This window comes from Bos javanicus, chromosome 1 (assembly GCF_032452875.1).
Source record: "Bos javanicus breed banteng chromosome 1, ARS-OSU_banteng_1.0, whole genome shotgun sequence".
Lineage (NCBI taxonomy): Eukaryota > Metazoa > Chordata > Mammalia > Artiodactyla > Bovidae > Bos > Bos javanicus.
In genome coordinates, this window is record NC_083868.1 from 143,790,494 (window position 1) to 143,802,777 (window position 12,284).

Genomic DNA, 12,284 nt, shown 5'->3' on the forward strand with positions numbered 1-12,284 from the left:
GCTGGAGAGGATAGGAGTGCATGAATCAGGAGCTCTAGGAAGCTGAGAACCCCCATCCCGCGCTTAGACTGTGTTGACCATCGCATGTGTGGGGGATGCCCCCAAGGTCAGGGGACCTGGAAGAGTGTGGGTATCACTGTTTCCTCAGTTCACATGGGCTGTGAGTGAAGTCGCATACTCAGCAGCCAGGTGGAAAGACCTCACAGTTCAGAGGGCCTCGAGCAGGGTCCTCAAAGGCCGTAGTCTCCTCCCCAGACGTGAGCCTGCTCAGGACCCATAGACACAAAGCCTTGAAGGAAGCCTGGAGAGAGTTGAACAACTCCTGAGTAAGTTAACGACATCCACTAATGAGGCTGACAATATTTGAGGGATGACAGCAAACTCAGCCCCCAACACGCCACGTTCACAGTGTCTAGTAACCAGGCAGAAAGTATTCGTCATGCAAACAGGTGGGAAAATGTAACCCAGAAGTTGAGAAAAATCAATTAGAAACAGATCCAGGTGGATCCACGCTATCCAGATGGTAGAATCAGGATAGAAGGATGTTAAAAATGTCTGTTATAAATATGGCCCATGTGTTCAGTGACACAGAGAAACTATGCACAAGATGAGGAGAAAATGAATGGTGTAAAAAAAGACCCAAGTCTCCTCGAGAGGAAAGCCCTGCACTGGGTGGGTTCATAGTGGGTCAGACACTGCAGACACAAGATCAGTATTCTTGAAGACATAGCACCAGAAACTTTCTAAAATGAAACATAGGAAAGAGGCAGGAAAAAAAAAAAAACATCATCAGTGTAACCATAAAGAAGGATAAAAATAGGAAATTGAAAAGGATGTATGATGAAAAATATTTGGAAAAAAATGGCTAAAATTTTGCAAATTTGATGAAAACTGATTTTCAAGAAGATCCACAAATCCCAAGCAGAAGAAAACTATGCCAACTGCAGTATTCTTGCCTGGAGAATCCGATGGACAGAGGAGCCTGGAGGGCTACTGTCCTTGGGGCCGCAAAGAGTCGGACACGACTAAAGCAACTTAGTATAAAACAAAATCTGACACATGCTACGACATGAGTGAACCTTGAGGACAGGATGCTCCATGACATAAGTCAGACACGGAAGGACAAACACTGGAGTGATCCACTTACGTGAGGTCCCTAGAGGAGTCAAGTCCCAGGGACTGCAGGCAGGATGGCAGGGCCAGAGGCTGGGGAGGGGGAGGGCAGTGAGCGAGTGATGGGGCAGAGGTTCAGTGTGGGAAGATGGACAAGGTCTGTGAATGGATGGTGCTGAGAGCAGCCCAACGGTGTGAATGCTCTTCAGGCCACCGAGCTGGACACAGCACAATGATTTAAATGGTGACTCTTACTTGTAGTTAAAAACAAACACACAAAAACAAGGACTAAACTTAGCCAGTAGGCCTGGTTTTGGCTTCCTTGATCACAAGCTAAGCCGTACTGGAGGAGGGCTGGGCTGACCTGGAGACGAGCCCGTCTGCAGGGTTAGTGGGTTTGGAGGAAGGTGAGAGCTGCTGAGGTCAGCACGGTCATTGTCCTGGGAGCTGGAGCCTCATCGCCCAGAGGCCAGAGACCTGAAGGCTGTTCTGCTCCTCTTCCAAGGCAGGAGGCAGCCCACCTTCCGCTGCTCCTGCCAGCCCCCCATGGAGGTTGAAATTGCTTTGCAGCCCTTCCTGGGGTGTGCGCTCTGCCTCTCTCTGGGTATGTTCATTTATGGGCCATCTGTCAGGCCTCCTTAGAAGGCAGAGGACAGTAGCAGCTCTCGGAAAGGCCCCGCGAGGCTGTGTCCCTGGTGTTTGCCTCAGTTAGCGGACGGTTCAGTTCATCAGGAAATCAGTTCATTCATAACCGTCCGCCTCCCTGACGTGCACTTTTTTGATCAGGGTAACAGCATGTAGTTCGTTCGCTGGCGTTTTTCTAATCCTGCCTAACTATCCTGTGTTGTGTCTTTCACTTTCAGGCCTTGAAGTTAGAAACCTCCGAGGACGATTCTCCCGCTGACCCTGCTGACCCTGGGCCTCGGTGAGTCCAGAGAGGGAGGTGCCTGATGCTTTAGCCGCGTGTGTGTGCGCATGTGCGGTTGTGTGTGTGCGTGTGTTTATTTCTGTCCCCTGGAGCAGTCCCAGCCAGACAGGGTCCCACCCCAGTCCTCTGGACCTGGCTCCATTGGCAGACACAGAAGTTCCTTGCTTGGAGAGCCAGGCTCGCTGGCCCAGCCTCAGTGACACTGAAGGGACGGAGTGGGCACAGTTGGGCCTTAACGCATTGCTGGTTGATTTTCCTGAAGGAGTCCAGCAGGGCTGTGGGGGGCACCAAGAGCTTTCTGATCAGCGAAGCACATTGCTCTGTGCACGGCAGCCGTGTGTCGTCAGCACTGCTTTGTTTCTGGGGGAGAGTGGCCAACGGCACCCATCATCAGCCAGGCCTTTCCCGGAAGGACAGAACTGGGGAGGTCAGAGATGGAAGTCAGTTTGGTCTCCCTCTTTCTGGGTACGGGGCCTCAAGTTCTGTAGCCATTGAGGGCTGGGAACAGGAGCGGGAAGAGGAGCAGCCAGTCAGAGACTCAGTGCTCTTCAGCTACTGGACAATTCCCAGATCAGACTGATAACCAAGCACCCAACAAGATTAACTCAGCATTTACAAGAAGAAACGACGTTCAGTTACCTGCATACAATGAAACAGTTTTTAGAAACAGGAAAGATACAGCACCCCCCGCCCCCACCCCCCCACCACAATAAGCTGGTACTCATCAGTGCTGAAAGTTAAAGCAAATCGTCTGTTTATGACTTGAACCGGCACCTCTCAAAAGGTACCCGAGTGTCTAATAACGATAAACATCTGGAAAGATGTGCGACTTAGTCATCAGAGAAATGGCAGTTATAGACCACGGTGTGCTGGTGTGATGAGTGGAGAGAGGAGGCAGGTGGACAAGGGTGGGAGCAGGGGGCTCATCAGTCACTCTTCCCTCTGTTTTCCTGCAAGTCGGCTCCTAGCTGAGCACTTAAAAAAACCCTCATCATTCAATCCTCTTCCCATCTGTGAACAGCGAGTCTTACCTGTGTTTTTTGAGAAGGACACAGGATCACGATGATTGCTTTGCTCTGAGGGCAGGGGTGTGTGGTCCTGTCCCTGCCGCTCCTGCTCCCATGCCCTGGTGGACTCTGGTGCTGGTCATGGCGTCCTGGCCCAGCCCTGCGGGAAGCCGGGAGCACGCTCAGACCTTGGCTGCGTGGATTCTCGGGCCCTGGGGCCTGAGTGGTCATGAGAAGCACCCCACCTGCCACACGGCCCCAGGCACAATGATGGTCTCTGGCTCTGCACCCCCGCCCCGCCCACTGATGAATGGTAAAACAAACACAACATCTCTCCTACGTAGCTTACTGCAGTTTTAGCTCCTACGAGTTTTCCATTAGCTTTGCTTACAAGTTTTAAGGTGATTAGAAGGTTTTCTTTAGTCTTTCTTAGGTACTGATGCTGAAACAATGCCGTTCCCTGCCTGCTCCCATGGCCCACGTGGATCTCAGAACTCAGTCTGGGGTGGGGGTGGGGGGGTTGGGGTGCAGAGGGAGGGGCTGCGAGGGCAGATAAGGTGGGAGGCCCCCCCACTCGGCCATGTTTGGGGACAGGTCCTCTTTGTTCTAAAGGAGACACGAGGGGACTCGCAAAGGGCTCAGACTTTGACCGGCCAAGTTGTGTCTGGAGGAGGCTGGTGTCCTGCAGGGCAAGCTTTTCCCCTTAAACACAATCTTATTCAGGTTCAGCCTAATTGATTAGGCCTTGTAATGGTTGCAAAGACATAAGATTGGAGCTTTATAAACCAGCAGATAACTTTTTGTTAATATTTACATTTTAATTAAAGAAGTGATGTATGCTTGTAAAAATTAAACACAGAACCAAACCTAATAAGTAATCAAAATTTCATTCTTTCCTCCATCCCAAATCCCACCTTTTTTTTCCTGGAGGGAGCCGACACTGTAAATGGTTTGTGCTTTATCCTTCCAGAACTTGTCAACATACACATGAGAACACTTATGCAGTTTCTGAAAACGTTTATGTGTCATGACGTCTGTCTGTGGGACTTGATTTTAACCTGCTTGGGGTCTTTTAGCATACACAAACCTACCTTGTTTAAAAAGACGTAGCCGCCTCTTTCATGCATGTTCTAAAGAGCATGATTGGACATACATGTACGTACAAACATGTGCACACGTGCGCACACACACACAAGCTTTGTAAGAAGTCTGGCTGATGATTCCAGAGCGTGATGCCTGGCTCTGGTTTTCAGTTTCCTAGACCCAGAGTGTGCTTTCATGACCTGAGATATGTGTGTCTTCTCAGAAAGTGTAACTGGCGTGCTCATCCTTCTGTTCAGGGGCTGGGTGAAGGGGGTCGGGTGAGCGCAGTGGGCACAATTGGCAGAGAGCAAGGCTCACCCTCTCGGACACTGCGTCAGTGTGAGCGGCCCTGCCTGGCCCAGGCCGCCCCCCCTGCTGGAAGGTAGACTTTGCCCCCTGCCCGTGTAGAGCCCCTGGCTGGTGCTGTTTGTAGGTTGGGGGTGGGGTGGGGTAGGCTCTACAAGAACAGTGGCCTAGGCCGGATTCCCTTGCCACCCAGGAGCGTCTGTTTTTTGGAACATTCCACACTGTGTTCCTCTCGTTGGGACACATGTAAGGGTATGTGCACACGTGGTTACGTTCAGCTGGTCACCAGAGTCCAGTAACAGAGCCGTGTCCTTCCAGCACATAAAGAGCAAGCACAGCAGAGGCACAAGCAGGCGGAGGCCTTGGTCTGACTCTGCTCCACCACGAGGCCCGGTGTCCCCGAGACACCGTCTGCCTGACAGCCCCTTGTCTCCTGGTGAACAGAGCCGAGGCTAGAGAGTCCTTTGGAGCCCTTGCGGAGCCTGAGCACCCACATAGCTCACTCTGCTCCAAGGGGTCTGGCTGCCCCAGGGACGGGCGTCAGGTCTGGAGCTGCCTTTCCACACTCGGTTCCGGCCTGCCTGAAGTGGTCTCCCGCTGGCTTGTGTGTTAATTTACATTCAGAAGCATGTCCTTGGAAGCACAGGGACCCCAGGGCCAAGGCAGGTGGGTGCTAGACAGAGGCTGGCCTGTGAGTGCCGGTTGTGTTGTCCACCTGTGGCCCCTTCTCAGCTTCAGCGCTGCTTTGCTGTCCTCCCGGTCCCCCAGCAAAGTGAGCTTCTCTCAAGGGAACCACTGGCTGCGAGGGGACCCGGGAGGAGGGAGGCCCTGCCCAGCTGCCCACCTATCCCTCGCTATCACAGATAACTTGCCTTAAGAGCTTCTTGGATTTTGTAGACAATCATATCACCTACGGGTTATGATTGTCTAAAAAGAAGGAAAGCTGGTTTCCTTCTTTTTCACCCTGATTTCTGTTACTTGTTTCCTTGTCTTATCACGGAGGCTGCAGTGAGCTCTCTGAGGATTAGGGGCCTCAAGGGTGGACGTCCCTAAACAGTCATGGATGGCACTGTCATCGGGGGCTTTTCCTGAAGCTCATGACATAATCATGTTTTTTCTTTTTTAGTCTCTATTGACAATGATTAGATCAATTGAATTTCTGTGGTAGATCGTCCTGTGTCCTGCCATAAACCAAACTTGGTCATGACATTTTGTTTCCGTTAACTACATGATGAAATCAGTTTGCTAAGATATATTTATTGCATATGTCTGTGTTCACACATCTGATTGACCTGTTAAGTAACAGGCCATGGATAGAGGAGCCTGGTAGGCTACAGTCCTTGGGGTTGCAAAGAGTCGGACACAACTTAGCAACAAAACAGCAACAGCAAACCGTCAGACCATCCTTGCATTCTTGGAGCACACCCCGCTGGGTCCTGCTGTGTTGTCTTTTTAATGTGCTGTGAGATTCTGTTTGCTAATTTTTAAAGGAAGTTTTGTATTTATTTTCATAAGTAAAGAGTAATGGTTCTCAAAGTTTTGGTCTCTTTACACTCTTAAAAAATTATTGGGGACCATATGAAGCTCTTGCTTTTGTAAGGTATAACTTCCATTGTTCTCAGCTGAGGGTGATCCTTCCTCTACACAGGGGTACATTTGGTGATGTCAGGAGAGGTTTTTGGTTGACATCGCTGGTGTGTTGGGTGTTTCTACGGGTGTCTCGTGGGTAGAAGGCAGATGTCCTGTGCTGCACAGAACAGCCCCACAGCAGCCCTATGACAGAGGTCCCAAATGTCAGCAATGCCACAGTAGCACAGAACATTTAAAAATTTTATTTAATGATTCATTCACTTAAAAGAGCAGCAATAAACCCATTACATGTTAACATAAAGAATATTTTTTAATAAAAACTATATTTGAGCAAACTCCAGGAGATAGTGAAGGACAAAGAAACCTGGTATGTTGCAGTCTATGGGGTCGCAAAGAGTTGGACACTGAAAAACAACATTTTCCAAAACTGAAAAAAAATATAATGAGGAGAGAGATATTGTTTTATATATTCCTTGTTGGTGGTGGTGTTCAGTCGCTAAGTTGTGTCTGACTCTTTGTGACCCCGTGGACTGCAGCACGCCAGGCTCCTGTGTCCTCTGCTATCTCCTGGAGTTTGCTCAAACCCATGTCCATCAAGTCGGTGATGCAATCCGGCCATCTTATCCTCTGTTGGCCCTTTCTCCTCCTCCCCTCAATCTTTCCCAGCATCAGGGTCTTTTCCAGTGAGTCAACTCTTTGCATCAGGTGGCCAAAGTATTGCAGCTTCCGCATCAATCCTTCTAATGAATGTTCAGGGTTGATTTCCTTTAGGATTGACTGGTTTGATTTCCTTGCAGTACAGGGAACTCTCAAGAGTTTTCTTCAGCACCACAATTTGAATGTATCAATTCTTTAGTACTCAGCCTTCTTTATGATCCAACTCTCACATCCATACGTGACTGCTGGAACACCATGACTTTGACTATATGGACTTTTGTTGGCAAAGCAGTGTCTCTGCTTTCTAATATGCTGTCCAGGTTTGTCATAGCTTTCCTTCCAAGGAGCACGGGTCTTTTAGTTTCATGGCTGCAGTGACTATTCACAGTGATTTTGGAGCCCAAGAAAATAAAATCTTGTCACTGCTTCCACTTTTTCCCCTTCTCTTTGCCATGAAGTGATGGGACTGGATGCCATGACGTCTGTTTTTTGAATGTTAAATTTTAAGCCAGTTTTTTTTCCACTCTCCTCTTTCACTTTCATCAAGAGGCTCTTTAGTCCCTCTTCACTTTCTGCCCTTAGAGTGGTATTATCTACATATCTTAAGTTGTTGATATTTCCCCCAGCAATCTTGATTTCAGCTTGGGATTCATCCAGCCTGGAATTTCAGATGATGTACTCTGCATAGAAGTTAGATAAGCAGGGTGACAACATACAGCCTTAACATACTCATTTCCCAATTTTGAACCAGTCCATTGTAATATGTCTGGATCTGAATGTTGCTTCTTGACCTGCATACAGGTTTCTCAGGAGATAGGTAAAGGGAAGTTGCTCAGTTGTGTATGACTCTTCATGACCCCATGGACTGTAGCCTGCCAGTCTTCTCCTATGGAATTTTCCAGGCAAGAATACTGGAGCGAGTTGCCATTTCCTTCTCCAGGGGCTCTTCCGGACCCAGGGATCAAACCCAAGTCACCCGCATTGCAGGCAGACTCTTTACAATCTGAGCCACCAGGGAAGCCCCTTTCCTTTAAAATTTTTCAACTGTTTGTTGTGTTCCACACAGTCAGAGGCTTTAGCACAATCAGTGAAGCAGAAGTAGATGTTTCTCTTGCTTTTTCGATGAACCAGCCGATGTTGGCAATTTGATCTCTGGTTTCTCTGCCTTTTCTAAATCCAGCTTGAACATCTGGAAGTTCTTGTTTTGCGTACTATTGAAGTCTGGCATGGAGAATTTTGAGTATTAGTTTGCTAGCATGTGAAATGAGCACAATTATATGGTAATTTGAACATTCTTTGGCATTGCCCTTCTTTAAGGTTGGAATGAAAACAGACCTTTTCCAGTCCTGTGGCCACTGCTGAGTTTTCCAAATTTGCTGGCATATTGAGTGCAGCACTTTCACAGCATCATCTTTTAGGGTTTGAAACAGCTCAGCCGGAATCCCATCGCCTCCACTAGCTTTGTTCGCAGTGTTGCTTCCTAAGGCCCACTTGACCTCGCACTTCAGGATGCCTGGCGCCAGGTGAGTGATCACACCATCGTGGTTATTTGGGTCATCAAGACCTTTTTTGTATAGTTCTTCTGTGTACTTTTTTGCCACCTCTTCTTAACCTCTTCTGCTCCCGTTAGGTCCTTACTGTTCCTGTCCTTTATCAGGCCCATCCTTGCATGAAATGTTCCCTTGTTACCTCCAGTTTTCTTGAAGAGATCTCTAGCCTTTCCCATTCTATTGTTTTCTTCTTTTTGGCATTGTTCATTGAAGAAGGCCTTTTTATCTCTCCTTGCTATTCTCTGGAACTCTGTGTTCAGTTGGGTATACCTTTCTCTTTCTCCTTTGCCTTTTGCTTCTCTTCTTTCCTCAGCTATTTGTAAATTTATATTACTACAATGTAGTAGATCTCTCAAGCATATGACCCAATAGGAGACCCCTGAAGTATCTGCAGATGGTGAAGGACAGGGAGGCCTGGTGTGCTACTCTCCATGGAGTCGCAAAGAGCCAGACAGGGCTGAGCGACTGGACTGAACTATCTGGCTCTGCATTCAGTTCGCTTTACTGTGCAGTTTGGTGGAGCTAGTGACAAAAACTCCGCTTTACCAAGAATGTGCTTGGAAAACAGATGAGTCTGATCCCACGACAGGGTCTTAGGGTCCCCTGGGCTTCCCAGATCACTCCTGAGAACCGTTGTTTAGACAAATTCCCCTTTTTCTGTGTTCATTCTCACATTGTGAATTCAGGGTCACACTTCCTTCATAAAAAGGCACTTGGAAATTTCCTTCTCTGTGTTCTGGAGAAGGTTAGATTATGTTAAGACAATCTAATCTTACAGGGTTGGTAAAATTCTCTTCTGAGTCATCTGGGTTTGGTATCTTTCATTAATTTTTAATTCTATAAAATTAGGTCTGCTCAGACTTTCTGTCTTTTCTGTGGTCACTGTTTTTATAAAGAAAAAAAAATTTTCTCTTAGAAAATTCTCTATGTCACCCAAGTTTTCAAGTTTATTTGCATAGAGATGTACAGTTATTTCCATGATTTTTTTAAAACTCTATTTTCTTTTGATGGTTATTCTCATTCTTTGTGCATTCTTTGTGCGTTCTGCCTTTCCTTAGTTTATTTTTCTTGCTATAGGGAACTTACCTGTTTTATTGATTTTTTTCCAAAACCAGCTTTTAAGCTTTAGTCATTAATTAGAATACTTTTTTCCTAACTCATTTTTGCTTTTACTTTTATTAATTCCTTCAGTTACTTTTTAATTTTCTTATAACTTTCTGAATTGGAGGCTTAACTCTCTTATTTTCATGTTCTCATTTCTAAAGATTTAAAGTATTTAATGTGATAAATTTTCCTCTTAAGTACTGCTTTCGTTTTCATTGTGTTTTCTAGGAATTTTGCAGTTGGGGTCTCTACTTTCCCTGGAGAGTAACTTGTCAGGGGAGAACACTGACATTTTGGGGCAAGGGAGCAGGCCTTTTCTGTTTCCTGATTTTGTTATTCATTTCTAGGCAATATTGTTTGCATCTTACTTCCTGTTTAGGATTGGTTGAAAATGTCTTCGTTGCTTAATTCATGGGCACTGTTTGTGAACGCTTCTGTAAGCAGCTGAGAGAAAGTGCGTCCTGTCTTATCAAGTACAGGCCTGGCTGCTTGTCCTCCAGCTGCACATCAACGGGCGGCATAATCTGAGGTCTCTCTTGGTTCTGAAACACTATTCTTTCCTGGATTCAGAGCAATGTACTGACATCTCCTATTACCAGGAGATGCTTTGATTTGTTTCTGTGGTATCCCCGTGATTTCTGCTTCCTGAAACGTGAAGCTGCATTGCTTGGTCTGTAGATCTAAACTTACATCTCCCTTGAGAATTTTAGTTTCTAGCATTATAAATAGTCCTGCTTTGTGTCATTTAATTTCACTTGCCTGACATTTTCTTCTCCAATATCAAGATTTTGGACCCTATTTTTTGAGCATTCCTCATGTATATTTATTCATTGTTTTCAATCCTGCTGAACTGTTTTGGTTGAACTATTCTCTTATACCTAGCAGAGCTGAACTTTTGAAAAATTTTATTTTTAATTGGAGAATAACTTCAATGTTGTGTTAATTTCTGCCATACATCAACATGAGTCAGCCATAGGTATACGTATGTGTCCTCCCTCTTGAGCCCCCCTCGCCATCCCACTCCTCTAAATTGTCACAGGGCACCAGATTTGGGTTCCCTGCTTCATACAGCAAATTCCCGCTGGCTACCTATTTTACATATGGTAATATGTATGATTCAGTGCTACTCGCAAGAAAATGCTTCCCTTTGTGTAAGTGATCTTCATCCATTTGTGCTGACCTGACCCATGTGTTTGGATTAATGCCGTCAGTATTCTATGTATTTGGGGGGTGAATACGGATGGAATGGTACCCATACACAGACACATTCCCCTGTTCTCTTCGTGGTGTCTGTTCTTGGCCTTTCTAGTATCTCGTTTTGTGTTTGGTGATGCTGACCTGACAGTCAGGAAAGTGCTCTTGGCATTAGTGGTTACCTAGGTGTGAGCAGATTTATGTCAGATCCAGAGTCCCCTCCTTTCAGATAATGTCTATTGTTTTTCTCCTGAGAGCGACAGTAAGATGCCCTGTGGCCTCCCTCCCTGTTCCTCCCTCCGCCGTTCCCTTCCCTGGCACCTGCTCCCGACCGCCCTGCACACCCGGGCCGCCTCGGTGTACCTGCTGCTGCTCGTGGAGTGATGGGATCACCCTGCTTCTGCCACGCCTCCTCCACACCCTCCCCTGCCCTGCCTGGTTGTTGAGCGCACAGCGTGTCTTGTCGGGTCAGCCCCCTGTGCTCGGACTCCTCTGTCCCCTGCAGCACATTGCAGCCCCTCGCTGGGCCTTCTGGTGGCCCGGGCACGGCCTCCAGTCCTGTCGCAGGCACAGGCTTGGGCACAGAGCCCCCTGTCCCCATGTGCCAACCCTCTTCACGGCTCCAGGACCTCTCTCGGCTCCTAGTCTGTGTCTCGATCTTACTCTCTCAGGCCAGCGTTCTTCCTGTGGGTGTTTGTGTGTCTTTCCTTTGCCTGCAGTTTCTGTCTTTCTGTGGTACTGTGTCTTAGCTTTGCTTATCTCCTGTGGTGTAGCACGCGACTGGACCTGTAGACTGCTGTGTATGCTTGTCACGATCACTGACGAGCTTGGACTTCCTGCTCATAATCATCTCGTTACCATCCTTCTCCTTTGCTTTCCCGCCTGCTCTTGAATTTTGCATGTTGAACCTGTTCAACTCACTCCTCCCCATGGTACCCATCCTTCTGACTCTGGGATGCCTGAGACGGAGACAGAGCGTATTCACGTCTCAAATAATGTGAAAACCTGAGGACCAGGATTTGGGCACACGGTGTTTTCACGCCCGCTCTCTGGCACATGCGGTGCCATGCCGGGTGTTTGCCCTTGTGCCCTCTCAGAGTCCCTGCTGTGACCAGACAGGCTCTGGGCATCATCTGCAAATGAGGGATAGGGAGCCCCAGGGGTGACACTGGAGTGGGCAACAGGGCACGTGGGCCCCAGCTGTGGCGCTCCCCACCTGCTCCTCACTCCCCGCCCCTGGCCTCCCAGGACCGTCAGCTGGCCTTTTTATCCCCTTCCTTCTCTGCCATAGATGCTGACAGTTATTGCAGCAGCCCAGCGGGTGCATAAGTCCCTGCTGGTCACCAACCACAGCCACCACACTCCTGCTTCGCACACCCCCGAGCACAGGGCCCTTCCTGTGGCAGCTCCTGCACTGGCTTATGCGTGTGTGTGTGTGTGTGTGTGGCTTCCTTTGTGAGGGTGGGGCTCAGGGATGCCGGGGACACCAGGAACTTGGCTTTATCGGGGCAGTGAAGGACCTTGCAGCAGCTCCACTGTTTGGCACCTTGACAGCTTTTTTCAGTTGTCGGCTGTGCTTCTGTTTATCAGTAACTGGCCCCAGGTGGTTGGTTCTCTGAGTGAGTCTCCAGGGATCTTGCCTATCGTTTCCCGACCTCTGGAGTCTCAGGATGGGCCATTGGGTATCGGGGGAGGTAGGCATGTCCCACAGCCACAGTGCTGGGTGGATGTGGTGGGGAACGTCCCAGAGCA

General features: G+C 48.1%; 1 protein-coding gene across 2 annotated transcripts in view; it reads left to right on the top strand.

Moving 5' to 3' along the window:
* Positions 1-12,284, top strand: part of AGPAT3 (1-acylglycerol-3-phosphate O-acyltransferase 3) — an 89,053-nt gene that overhangs the window by 22,514 nt on the left and 54,255 nt on the right. For both annotated transcript variants that reach the window (XM_061422962.1, XM_061422935.1), the window contains exon 2: positions 1,977-2,038. The gene's annotated coding sequence lies outside the window, so the exon portion shown is untranslated. The remainder of the gene's footprint in view (positions 1-1,976; positions 2,039-12,284) is intronic.